Source organism: Perissodus microlepis, chromosome 5 (assembly GCF_051167445.1).
Source record: "Perissodus microlepis isolate ML-2025 ecotype Zambia chromosome 5, ASM5116744v1, whole genome shotgun sequence".
Lineage (NCBI taxonomy): Eukaryota > Metazoa > Chordata > Actinopteri > Cichliformes > Cichlidae > Perissodus > Perissodus microlepis.
This window is the reverse complement of record NC_140465.1, coordinates 26,442,423-26,455,977: the sequence shown is the minus strand read 5'-3', so window position 1 is coordinate 26,455,977 and position 13,555 is coordinate 26,442,423. Positions and strand designations below refer to the sequence as shown.

Here is a 13,555-nt window from a genome sequence, read left to right as displayed (position 1 = left end):
GTTCATATGTCTAATCTTTCACGAAGATGAGCAGTGGTGAAAGAGCGCTTAGCCTAGCCTGAGTGTTTGTCACATTTACCAGTTTTGCCTGTTGTTCCATCTTTGAAAGGAAGCAGGAGCATTGATGAGACTGCAGTACCCGTGGTCTATATTCGTGACAGAGAGATGTGCGCGCGTGTGTGTGTGTGTGTGTGTGTGTGTGTGTGTGTGTGTGTGTGTGTGTGTGTGTGTGTGTGTGTTTTGCTTGTTTGCGGGGCAGTATTATTGATTCATAGGCCGTGTGATTGCAGCCTCCCTCAGTTGTGTTTGGTTGGCTTTACTGGACAGGCAGAGGCTGCTACACTGCAGCACGTCACTGGAGGCTGTGTGTGTGTTTGTGTGAGGACAGTGGGAGATGGTGTGTAAAGAGAAAAACCGTGCATTTTTTATGCATGTAGTCATCCTTGTAAGCACATTGAACTGTGAAGATGCGTGTGTGTGTGTGCACGCACATGTGCGAATGAGTGTGTGGTGGTGTGTGTCTAAAACGGGCTGTTGTAAGTCATGTATGTCCATGTAGTCAGTCATGTAAGCACATTGAGCCATGGAGTGCCAGTGTGGGAGTGAGGAAGACAGTTAATGTCTGTGTGCACGCCTGTGTAGTCAGTCATGTAAGCACATTCAACCATGACACGATGCCATGATGCTGTGTGCGTGTGTGTACCCGTGTGCGTCGGGGGGAGGGCTACTGTTGCTATGTTGTTGTGAAGATGGATGGCAGCGGCTCAGGTCATTACTGATCCTGGGTTAGCTTAGCAGCTAATTTTAGCTTCTAGGTTACCCATAACTGTGTCTGAGCTTTTTTTTTCTATATGAAGAGGCACAGGGAATGAAGATGGAGCGAGCTGAGCGTGGAAGTATTTTCAGTGATTACATGCCTCAGATCATCTGAGGTTAGAGGTGTGAGTGACATGTAAACAAAGCTCCTGATTCTTCTGAGCCTCAAACCTGATGAGAATGTGTTACAGGTCTAATCCTCACATAATGCTTTGCGTTTCCATGCATCTATTTATTCAGTTTTGATCTAACAAGGGATTTTATTAAACAAATGAATAATGAAGTACACAGAAGACAAAAGAAGTTGGATCTTAACTTGAATCTTGGATCTTGTGTTTTAATTCAACTTTTACCCCAGTCTTTATTAAACTGAGAACTCTCACTTGTGTAACTAACAGTTTGCCTGTTATAACAATTTGATTTAAAACAAAGTTTTGCCCAAGTGTAAGAACAGTTTTTAACAGCTTTAAACTGTTTTTTTTATATGATTATAAGGTTTTTGCTTAGTGGCAGGTTGACTTTCCTGTCATTGAATGTAATTCATACACATTGTTTCAGAGAAACTTTGGTAATTGAGCTCAGCTTTGATGCAGGCCATGAATTTGCGTTAACCTACCTGCAGTTGCTGCACATCTCTTAGCTGCTTTGCAAATCACTCCACCGAACCTTGTTTCCTATGCTGCACTTACAGATTTGCAAATTTGTGTGTTTGCAGCACAACACTATTATGGTTAATCTGATAAAGGTTTAATGCTTTCTGTTTTACGCACATTCACACAGTGTATGAGGTGTATGCGGAGTGAAATACTATATAAATACTAATGCGCATTAGGGCTGCCACAAACGATTATTTTGATAGTCGACTAGTCACCGATTATTTTTGCAATTAGTCGACTAATCAGATCATGCATCCATTGGACGTAAAACGTACAGCTTATTGCAGCAGCAGCATCTGCTCTTATATAACTATCATTAGCTTACAGCTTTAAGTGTTTCAGGTTTGTGCTAACTAAAAATAAAGACAAGATGATAGTTTATTAAATTTTAATGAAATTTGCAGATTGTTTCGGTGAAGTTTAATAAACTCCTTGCTATCTAAAATATAACAGGACACCGGAGTATATTCTCGAGCATCTCACACTTCTGATAATCAGCTGTCTGCTTGACGTTTATTCAGCTGTGTAAAAACTATAACTTTAATCTCAGCCAAACCGATTTACTCAGGAACAAATAAAATACTGAAAAAAGCCAAACAATAACATTTTTAAGTTATCTAAATTACTTATATATCATGTTTAAGCTGAGTAGCGAACGGCGACGGCGGTGGGTTTGAAAACGATTTGCCGGGAGTCCGGTGTTCTCACGGCTCTAGTGAGCCTTGCCCCCGGCTCGCTATCGAGCTAGTGGGTAACAGACGTCTCCGAAAATGTCGGAGCGCTTTTGAAAATATGTGGTGTCTTGATAAACTGAGCAGATATTTGAAGCTTACACAGCTACATTCTCGCCTGAAAATATGTTAAACGTTTATTTTGTGTCCCAGAAAGAATAATAAGAGTAATATTAAAACTAACTAGCTGCCGCCATTGTTGACAACTGAGCTGGGCCGCGCTATGAATTCTGGGACAGAGCTACTTCTTCTTCTTCGGGGTTTAACGGCAGCTGGCATCCTTGTACATGCAGTGCTGCCATCTTCTGTTTCAGTCCGTTATTACACTCTTAAATCCTACTACTTATTCCTGCGTCTTTGGGGATCTTACAAAGCTTCAAACGACGCGTCGACTATTAAATCAGTCGTCGACAATTTTAATAGTCGACGTAATCGTGACTAGTCGACCAATCGTGGCAGCCCTAATGCGCATATATAAACACTGTGGTCTGTATTTGTGAAAGGACCTATTTGAAAATGACATTTGCTGCAGAGTGATCACATAAGATGGCTATCACTGATTTGTAGGGTTTTTATGTCATTATAATTTCAAAGCAGACACATTAGCTTTAAATTTAATGACTTTTCAAAATAATGCAACTGTCTTCCTTGTGTACATGTAGTTTCACTGAAGTAACGAGTATGCTCTGCACAGGAAACTTGTGATCTACTGATCATTGTTTATTGGGTGTAGTTTAGTTAATAGAGATGTTCTTGCTTTGTGATATGGTCGTTGTTTCAGGTGAAGTTTGTGGCAACATGCAAATGTGGCCTACTTGATGAGTGGTAATTCCTTTGTGTTGCTCATTCTGCAGTGAGTGGCCTAGTTCTGCCCGCGTCCTTCATCATTTCACACATTGCGCACAGATTTGAAAAACTTTATTTCTTCCACGTGTAAATTGAAAAAAGCTGATTCTGAGATGTGGAAAGAAACAACAATATGTTCCTGTCAAACCTTAAAATGAATAACTGCTGTTTTTAATTATTACCCTCAAGAAATACCAGACCAGATGAGCCCCACACTAAACTTCCAGGTTTTTTTCAAACTAGGATAAAATATTATCTTAGTTTAAGCATTTTGTCTAGCTTAGTGGCTGCTCAATCCTGCACCTTTGACTCTGTGTTTGTTGTTGGGTTTCTACTCCGCAAAGCGCTCCCTTTAAGTTGGTACCATTTTTTTTTTTTTTTCTTCTTTTTACATTTTGCATCCCAGATTCAATCAATCTGTGGAATAAAACCCACTGGGCGCAGGATAAAAATCCACTGCTCTTGTGGAAACACAAATAAGTAATAACTCTTCACTTGTGCCGGTCAGCCCTGTTAGGCTTGTTAAGGTCCAATCAAGCCAAGCAGAATCCAGACTGATGTTTTTAGAGCTTCTTATCTCTAGACTGAAATCTATTTAAAGTTGTCAAAAGAGTTTTTTAGATAGATTTTTTTCCCCTGGATTCAAATAATAAATTCAAATAAATTAAATTCAAATAAATATTAGAGCAGGGCGATATGACCAAAAAGTACTATAAATATTAAACACAGTGCATATCACTCCGCGAGGCTCCTGCCTACGATTGCCGTAATGCTCCGACAATCCATCGAGCGGTGCGGTAACACGGTAATAACGACGGTCCGCTAACATGCTCTACCAAAAATAGTACTTTGTTGTGTATCTGACGCACGAAAGCTAAACCAGTTCCACACCACTGAAGTTGCAACATTTTTACAAACCAATTCTGGTTCATCTATTTCATTCAACGATCCACTTTCGCCCTTCTCATTCTCCGTCGCCGCCATGCTTTTTCCGCCATGTGCGTATGAAAACAAAGGCACTGCGCATGTGCGTTTTACCCATATTCTATCACCATATTTCATTTTCTTATCGTTGCCCAACATTATACCGGTATTACCGTGAACGGTATGATATGGCCCAGCCCTAATAAATATTATAAATATTATCATTTGAAATTATGTTGTTTCTTCTTTCTGGTAATTTGTTTTCCAGCATACTTTCATATACTGAAATGCATAAGCCATCCACTAACCAAAAGACCTGGTAATATCGTGTTTGTGTAACTATTCCTCATCACAGCAGACCTGTTGAGGTCGCTAAAGCAGAACAGCTGGAGGAAGTAGTTCTACTGCGGGGCGTTACTTTTAGGACATAATTGTTTTTTCACCAATTAAAATAAGTTGAAGACATCTTGTGGCTGTGCTTTAAAAGACAGACTTGCATACATGGCTATACATTCTCCAAATGTGGGTTTGTGTACACCGATCGGTTCCACACACTACAAAATACAATTTAATAGAAAAAAAAAGGAAAAGCTGTCCATCTTATTCGATGGACATCATGAAAAGACAGAAATGTATGTGAAACTGCTTAACACGTGTGGGACTCAATACAAGCGACATGCTGTAGTGCACAAAACTGTCATCCAGTTTACTGGCACATGAGTGGTAGGTAGTCTTTTTGCATCGACAGCTCCCAAAGACATGAGCGGTGACAGTGTCACACAGATCATTGCAGCAACACAGAAACCATCAGTTTATAAGTCATATTCTTTTGTTCATATTACAGGAATTTCTGTTTTGGTTATCTATTTTAACAATAAAAGCTACACTAATATTTATCAATATGCAGGCTGATAGTTGGCTTGTGGTACTGATATTATTACATGCCCGCATTGGAAAATACTCATGCAGACAATTTACCTTGTGGAAAAAGTTAAAATTCTCCAGTTTCCTCTCTTGCTTGTTGAAGCTTTTGATGTTAACACCCGTTTGCACTTTTAAGCAAAAATGGCTATCAGTTGACCTTAGTCGAGGGTTACTTCATATTTTTCACTCCAGGGTATCTCACCCTGGGACTTAGATATATTACTTTGCCACTCATGTCATGTAGGGACTCTGTAGAAGCCTACTCTTGTTTCTTTGCCTCTTGACCTTTGCTGATCACACCTACAGTTTTCTTCTCTCTGCAGCGGTGGAAAAGTTGACTTTACTGTGTGGTTTTTTGTTAGGCGTGGTCTGTCCTTTAAGACGAGAACCACAGCCTGTAGGCAAAACTCTCACAAACGGATGGTGTAATGCACCAGAGTTTGGTATTTTACCTTTGTGTTGACAGTTGAACACAAACTGAAATTTAATTTCATCTAACCCAGTTTGTCTTTGCTGTTTCTTCTCTGGTGGCCTTACCTGTCAGAGCTGCAGAAAACTTTAACCAGCTGATGTCTTCCATTCATCACTAGAGACTAAATAAGGAACTGATTAGCCAACCTAGCTGGTAATTTTAATAAAAATAGGTAATAAAAAGAAGTCTTTACCTACTGATGCATAACATTTTTCCTGACAACATGAAAGGATTTGAAAATAAAACATTTCATATCAACGAAATAGTTATTTAAACAGTTGCTTTGCTGAATCACCAATTGAATTAACTTAATTTCCAGCTAACAACAATTTGCTTTACAGCTTTATTAGTTCTACTTTTAATTAACTACTTTTTACAGTGCTAGTGAGACATGCACACATGACAAATACTTTTTCTTAAAACATGAACAATTGATGAATCAAGAAAACTATCAAATAAATAATTGTTACTTTCAGCTTTGCTACCTAAACTATTGCCTCACTTTATATAAACGACTCAAGACTTGCTCTGATTTCTGTGAAAAATTGAGTAGAAACTCAATTCAGCATATAAAATTGTGCAACCTGGATAATAAAATTAAAAAATATGTGACACAAATCTATCCTATTAAGTCTTTGAAAAACAATAGCTTTATTGGAATTCCCTGCTCTCTAAGCAGTTACACATGCAGATATATCGGCTGACAAAGTAAGAATGAAATTAAAATGGCTAAAGAATGAATGACCAAAAGAAAGAGAAAAAGCTTCTGATGTATGAGCTGACGTCAGATTCAGAGAGGCAGTCAGTCTGTACAGACATACAGACAGCAACGAAAGAGTTACCATGGTGACCACGTGTTTACGTTCACCTCCCCTCTCCCAGCAGCTTTGGCAAAGAGAGCCAGTTTCCATGGCAACGGCCCTGATACCCCCTCCTCAAACCCACTGGCGACTAGGCCGCTCAGCTCGTGTGTGTGTGTGTGTGTGTGTGTGTGTGTGTGTGTGTGTGTGATTCATTGGGATGATTCCTCATACCTGTGTGAGAAGCAGTAAGCACATCTGCATTGACATCACGAAACAAGGCTAGTCAAACTCAACTCTCACCGCATAAAAACTGCAGTTATGAAAACAAACGCACCTGCTCTGTGTATTGCATACACCGGCTAAACGCACGTCTGAGTGCCATGCATTTTTTTTTTTTTTTTTTTTTTTCAGGCAGAAATATCCGTTCAACGAGGATTTGGATGCAGACGCAAACATGTGCGAATGTCACTTGGTCATTCCACATTCACATGACCGGGCGAGGTTATTTCTCTGCAGACCATGTGCCCATTTTCTCCACTTTCTAAATACAGTCAAGAGCGTCAGAAAGGGCTACAGCCAGTTTTAAACCCTTTACCACTCCCTCTGCTTTGCTGTCATAGGAACCACACCATCTTTCCTCTGACAAGCCTCCATCAAATGTGTACGTAGGTGTGTTGGGGGAATCAATGCTTTGAAAAGTCTGTCTTGTTGCTATTAGCCCCCTGAAGTATGTCAGGCTACATTTTCATCAGCTGCATTCAGAACGGCACCTTTCTGATTCAAAATTTAACATAATCACAATAATGAGCCTGCGCTGGCTCATTTTCAGAACACAATCGCTTCCTTTGCCAAGTGCAAAAATGTGGTACAGCTTGTGTTAGTGACATTGGTGCAGAAACATATGGGCAATGTACAGTCTTTCCAATTACTTACATATGGGCAGAGCACACAAACAGCAGTGCCACATATGGCAGGGCATGCTGTCCATAGGACTTTATGTGTAGTGAACACTTGAACACAGCTGGTGGATATAGCACACAAGCAAGGCGAGATTGAATTTTGGCTTTTATTATATGGGAAGTTTATATTCAAGTCACAACACATGAATAATTATTGATTTTAATTGCACTAAATAATTAATACAGAACATGTTGTTCTGTAGTGGATGAAAAGCTTGTAGCAAACATTTGATTTATCACCACACCAAAGATTTCCTCTTAAGCTGCTTCTTTTTCAGAGATAGTGAGGACTTTTTTGTCTTACTTTTTGTGTTTGGATTTTAAACTAGTGCTTTGATGATTGTTCAGCATCATCATTTAGTCAGTACTAATCTCATTGGCTTGTTTGTACTGATCTCCTTCTGTAGGTAAGTTATAGTTCTTCTGATAGCTGGTCTTTACTTTTCCCTAACACTGATAAATAGCCTCTATGTACACATAAAAGGTTATCTTAGCTGCAGAGCCTGGTGTAATCCTTATAGCGGGTAGCAGTTGCTGTCAGACCGGAAAGTGTTTGTAACACTTGGGTAAGTAATATAAAGCACTTGTGTTCAAGATTATATCTGTTTAATTATTGAAATGTGGATAGAAACAAAAACACTGTGGCTGGCAGGGCATCAAAAAACCAAGAGAAGAGAAAATGACGCTGTCAAGTGTGCCAATAAATGAGTGCCACTGCACGTTTGACCATTGCCAGGGGTTAACTCAACAGATTATACCCACTGTAGTTAAATATTTATAGTGACTAAAAACATTGTCTGTAACTCTGATTGTAAATGTATAGTATTACTGATCATGTTCTGTAATTAATTTTACACTCATTACTTAGAAAAGTCCAGGACTGCATTCTCTATTCACTTCACCCCTGCTGAGTGGAATTGATGTCATTTGATTTCTCCAATCTCTCCATGGTTCGGTGTTTAAAATAATTGTTTTGTTTTTTCTTACTTTTACCTTTTGAATCTTAATACAATCTTTATGTTTAATATTTATGGCAAAAATATTTATTATACATTTACGCAACTTAGAAACAACTTTTGAATTATTGCTAGTTTAGGTATAACCTTGTTTACTTTGTGTTTTTTTTTTTTTTTTTTTTTCCAAGCCTGGTAGATGATGTTCTTCCATGCTTGAATAATAATGTCTTTTTTTATTTGGACCAAAAAAAACACTAGTCTGTTACCAGTATACATGCCAGTGTAACAAATGTGATGTTGTTATTCAATAGAAAAATGTGTTTTTTGTTATTTTGCGCCCTTGAATGGTTTGCTTTCTGTCACAGCACACTTTGTTTACAGAATAGATTAGGCTGTATTGTCCTATCCAGCAAGCGTAATGGGACTGTTTCATCTTCAGCCATATGTAAATCCTGATTACAAATGCTTTGGGTGCATTTTCAGGTCTAATCCTCTTATGAATCAAACTTTGAACTTCTAAACCAAAGGCTCTGACTTGTTAAATTTAGTTGTTCCTCCCCAGGGAGTCCCGGTTAATTGATTAAAACTAGCACTTATGAAAAGCAGTGAAGACGCAGCAGGGCATCTGTCTTGGGGATTATGTTTCTGTAATAAAAACTGTTTGATATCTAAAGTAAATAGGGGCGTAATGGTGCACTAAATCCATAGTTTGCTATGTACACCAGTAATAGAGTCATACTTTGATATCATTTTCTGTACCGCAGAAAAAGCAAAGGAAATGCCTAAATTGGCGTTTGGTGTTATGTTTAAAAAAAGGGGAACATTTAAAAAGCGTCTATCTTGTCATGATTATTTCTGTAACATTTGAGGTGCTTAAATGCTTTTAGTAAGCAAGACTGGCATCTAAGTCAAGTGCAGTATATTCAGTATATTGCTGTATATGTGCTTCTTTCTGTGAAGAACGAGGACACCCATCTTATCTAAAGGAACATCTTGGTATTGTTAGTGAACAAACTAACCAAATGCCTTGTGTTTACATGCATTGTTAACTCACTGAACATGGAGCCATGCTGATTAATCTGTAAAATGTGATTAATTAGATCTTGTAATGTGAGCTAACATATTGTATGCGTTTCGTGAATAACTCACACTGCAGAAAGCTAATAGACAACAGCTACTGCTCTGTGAAAATGTAACTTCTGGGAGTGCAGGTACAGACATAAATAGACTTGTGACAATAGCTGTTTGTATCAGCTGGAACCAAACATCCTTGCATCATGTTAGCAGTCTTTTTCAGCAATTTATAAATAAGTACACCTTCCACTCATTATGATGATGTGGATGCAAAATTGTTACATTAACGTGCAAAAAAACCAAACAGCCCCCCCCCACCGCCCTACCCCAAATAATACAAAGTACTCTATCTCATGTGCAATAGTTTGTACCAGTGGGAAGTCTTTTAAAGGCAAGTTTCCATCAACGATGTAAATCAGTCAAGCTCTGCTCTCAGATACGCATGCATGCGCGCGCGCGCACACACACACACACACACACACACACACACACACACACACACACACACACACACACACACACCATATTGACTCTCATGCCCTTGTTGAAACCTTCAGATGGAAGATAAAAGCACATTGAACTCGCTGTGCATTCAGAATTGATCAGTTTAAAATATTGATAGTTTGGCTGATCCTTTTTTTTTTTTTTTTTTTTTTTTTTTGCGCCCATACATTTATTTATTATTATTATTTATCTATCTGTTTTTTGTTGTTGTTGTTGTTCGTTTTGTTTTTTTTTAGCTAGTGACTCCGACCTACTTATGCATGAAGTAGATGCATTAACTTGCACAATGTAATGCTGTATTTTTATTAACGATTACAGATATTATTCTAATAATAGACACAGGTTTTTATACGTGTTTTTATAACAGGGTCGTCAGTTTACTGTGGTGGTCACATATACTTGACCAGCAATGGAATTGAGAACAATGCCAGAAAAGCATATTTTGCTGTGGGGTCTTGGGGTGCTTTTGGTAGTTTGGGGGTTATTTCAACATTCCGATTAAATTTCAAGCTTTTGTCTGGGAAAACATCTGCCTAGCTGTGGTTCTTTTGAGCAAGACTCCTCATGCCAGTTGTAGGATGAGTTTTAATAGCCGACCCTTTGCACTGACCTGCCTGTGGTGCAGCAAAGCAGGGAGAAATTCCCTGCAGCGTCCAATCAGGCAGCACATTATTATTAATTATGAAGGATACATTCATTATTGACAGACTAAATACCAGTGAAGAAAAATGTGAGGAGAATGCACTCCTTGCAAAAACAAACTCTATAATGGAATTTTGTCTCGTGTTCTTTGTATGAAGGATTTAGTTGATTCACATGAATTCACTCAAACAGAGCTGGATGTAAGTTACAGTAACTATATAAATCACTGGAAAGAATAATGTTCAGTCTTTATGGTGTAGATTAATAAACAATTCAGTGAAATAAATAAGTAAATAAATAAGTTTTTCCATGCTTTTCTTCTTAATGTTTCAGTGTAACTCACTGCAACGACTCTATCATGAGTACATTTCAGCTAAAGTTGCAGATGATCTCAGCTATTGCTTCTGCCCTTGCTTATTCACGGTCCTCTTCTTTTGCGTTTCATTCATTCTCATTGGCTACAACTATCTCTTCTTTGTCGTCTCCGGTTGTTTAGCTGTGACTACAGCAATGCTGGATGCCTGCAAATTAATTGCACAGATGATGACAATGGTGGAGCGTTTCCCTGTGTGTTTTTGGAAGTTTAATTTGCTACTACCTGTCCACATTTTAATCCCTAACCCAGCTTTTGCCTCCTCCTGAACAACAATACTGACCAGCTATTTTTCAATATTCTTCTGGATTAAAGGAGTGCACATGAAGTGTCACATTTAAAGAATTTACATCATTATTTACACAACCTCAGCTATGCAGAGCCGCTGTGTCTACCCACATGTATTTTGTTATACATGTACAATGATTATAAAGGGCTTTTCTATTCTATTGTTCCATCTTAGCCATCTACCCAATCATTGCCTCTGATACTGGCAGCATTTCTTTGTAGTTAAGAAAAAAAGCGAGTCGTTATAAGGCAGTGAGTGGTGTTATTTTAATAGCACTGATGTTTGGTGAACAGCTCCCTGGTTGCTAAATATACTCTATAATATACCTGGATATCTTGGCAGGTAAAGTTTGTGCATGATATGTCAGCAATCCCTTCAGGGTTTTTCTTTAATTAAGCACAAACCTGCATTTGGACTCAGAGATAATTGGTGAGTAAAGGGCACCATAGCTTCACAAAACACATTGTTGCCATACTTTATACAAAATAGTTTGTGCTGGTGTATAAATGTCCCAAAGTAGGAATTGATGCTACGATGGAACGTTATATCACGATGGTCAGATGTTCTGATTTTCTGTGCCATGTTAATGCTCTGCAAAGTATATTTTTCTGCTCAGTATTCAGCATCACGCCGGAGCAGAAGGTAGGAACTATAACATAAAATTAATTATTGAAATTATTTTAGTACGTGCCAAAACACAGTGGTGCCATAAGCCTTACATTGGTGGATGGTGTTATAAATTCTTTTTTCTTTTTTTAAAGTACAAAAATGTCCTACATTTATCCTGTTTGGTATCTCAATTACAAATCTCTAATATCTAGCATCTTTCTTTTTTATATTGATTGCTTTAAGTTATGAAGTTCTCATTTGTTTCTTAGCTGAATACCACCTTGAATATCTAATAGTTCACAGCAATTGTTAGGTTTAGTTATGACTCTGCAGAGTCACAGAGTGAGAAACATCTTGTTAAAGCTGTTGAACTGGCTGTGATAATACAATAGAGAAATTGGCTTTGTGCTAAATATGAGCAATATGCCATCATATTCCTGTAGACTGGAGTTCATCATTGGATGCAACACCTTAGAAATGCCTCAATCAAGCACTGCAGACTTTAGTACAAGCTGTGTTTAACCCCATGAAATTGCAATCTCTTTGTATTTGATATAAAGTAACCAACGGATATTGGAACATCTTATCTGCATTTTTGATTTTAGCAGATAGGTACAATTTGCCCACATGTTATGCTGACCTTGAGGTCCACCTACTAGTCATGAATATTTATGGTTGCCAATATTTATGCAGTCACAAGAGACTTATTAGCATACTTGAGCTTCGCTTCCTATCTAATTTCAATGAGATGACAACCTGATGTCATAATCAGAGGTGGACAATGAAGCTACCGTAACTTCATCTATTCTCCATTAATGTTAGAGATATAGCCGTGATGGAAATGACCCTTTTGACATTTACAGCACTGCTTAAAGATGATGCAATAATTCACGTTTGGATCTGTTAGGTTAGAGTGGAAGAGTGCTGTGCTGATTGAGCAGTTGGGAGCAGTGTTGTTGAATGGACTTTGCATTTTTGACTGTTTCAGAATGAGGATTTAGGAATATGTGGTGTCACAATGTCCTCGCAACATCGCATGGTTTGATATATTCCGAAATTAGGGATATTGCTGAATGTATCACTATCCACTACTTACAACTTTACTCATTTTCCGATTTAACATACAAATAAAAAAACATGATTAAAAGTAGCCACTTTTTGTGTGTGTGTGTGTGTGTGTGTGTGTGGCCTTTTTCAGCTTTATTTGATAGATACAGTAAAGAGAGGACAGGAAAGTAGGGGATTGTCTGTCCATTTTAACTAAAAACGAATAAACAATAAGATGTTAAGTTTAGTTTTAGTTTGCTGTGACACACCTGGTGAATCAAAGCCAAAGGTCGGATGTTGCACAGTAATAACTAATTTGAGAGTCAATAAATGACCTGAATGTTAAAGTCCAAGAGTGTTTTGACTAGAACATCAGTGTGGTAGTTGGTCCCGGGTAGGAGGAAGAGAAGGCCGTGAAGTCGACCTGAGTTTAATTGGTGGAAGGCATCGTATATGAAGGTTGGCTTCCTCAGGTTTCCTGTCAACGTAGACACCTGCTGAAGGGCCTTCACTAGACGATTGTGTGTGAGACATTGGGCGTGCAAAATTCAGTGGGCTTTCTGAAATGTATGCTGATCGTGCAGAGAGGCCATGATTTTGAAGCAAGTACTCTGTGTTCCGGAGGCATTTTGGATCGAGAGAGAATTAAACCAGGAACTGAATGAGAATTTTCTTATTAGGGTTTTTGCAAATGGCAGATTTTTCTTCGACATTAATCAACTACCATTATTGGAAGCTTTGTCTAATTTTCTCCTCAGTTCATCTCCACCGACTCTGAAGAATACTTCCCATACTATTTGGCTTCAGTATGTTTATTTGAATAGAGAAAATAAAAAGCCGTGTTTTATTTTTATTTCGTTTATTTCGTTTATTTATTTATTTATTTTTGCTATGTGTTGAAAGTGAACCAAAAGAGTTGAGCTGTATGCT

General features: G+C 38.2%; 1 protein-coding gene across 5 annotated transcripts in view; it reads left to right on the top strand.

Moving 5' to 3' along the window:
- Window positions 1-13,555, top strand: part of chd6 (chromodomain helicase DNA binding protein 6) — a 94,215-nt gene that overhangs the window by 28,394 nt on the left and 52,266 nt on the right. The gene's annotated exons all lie outside the window — the stretch shown is intronic.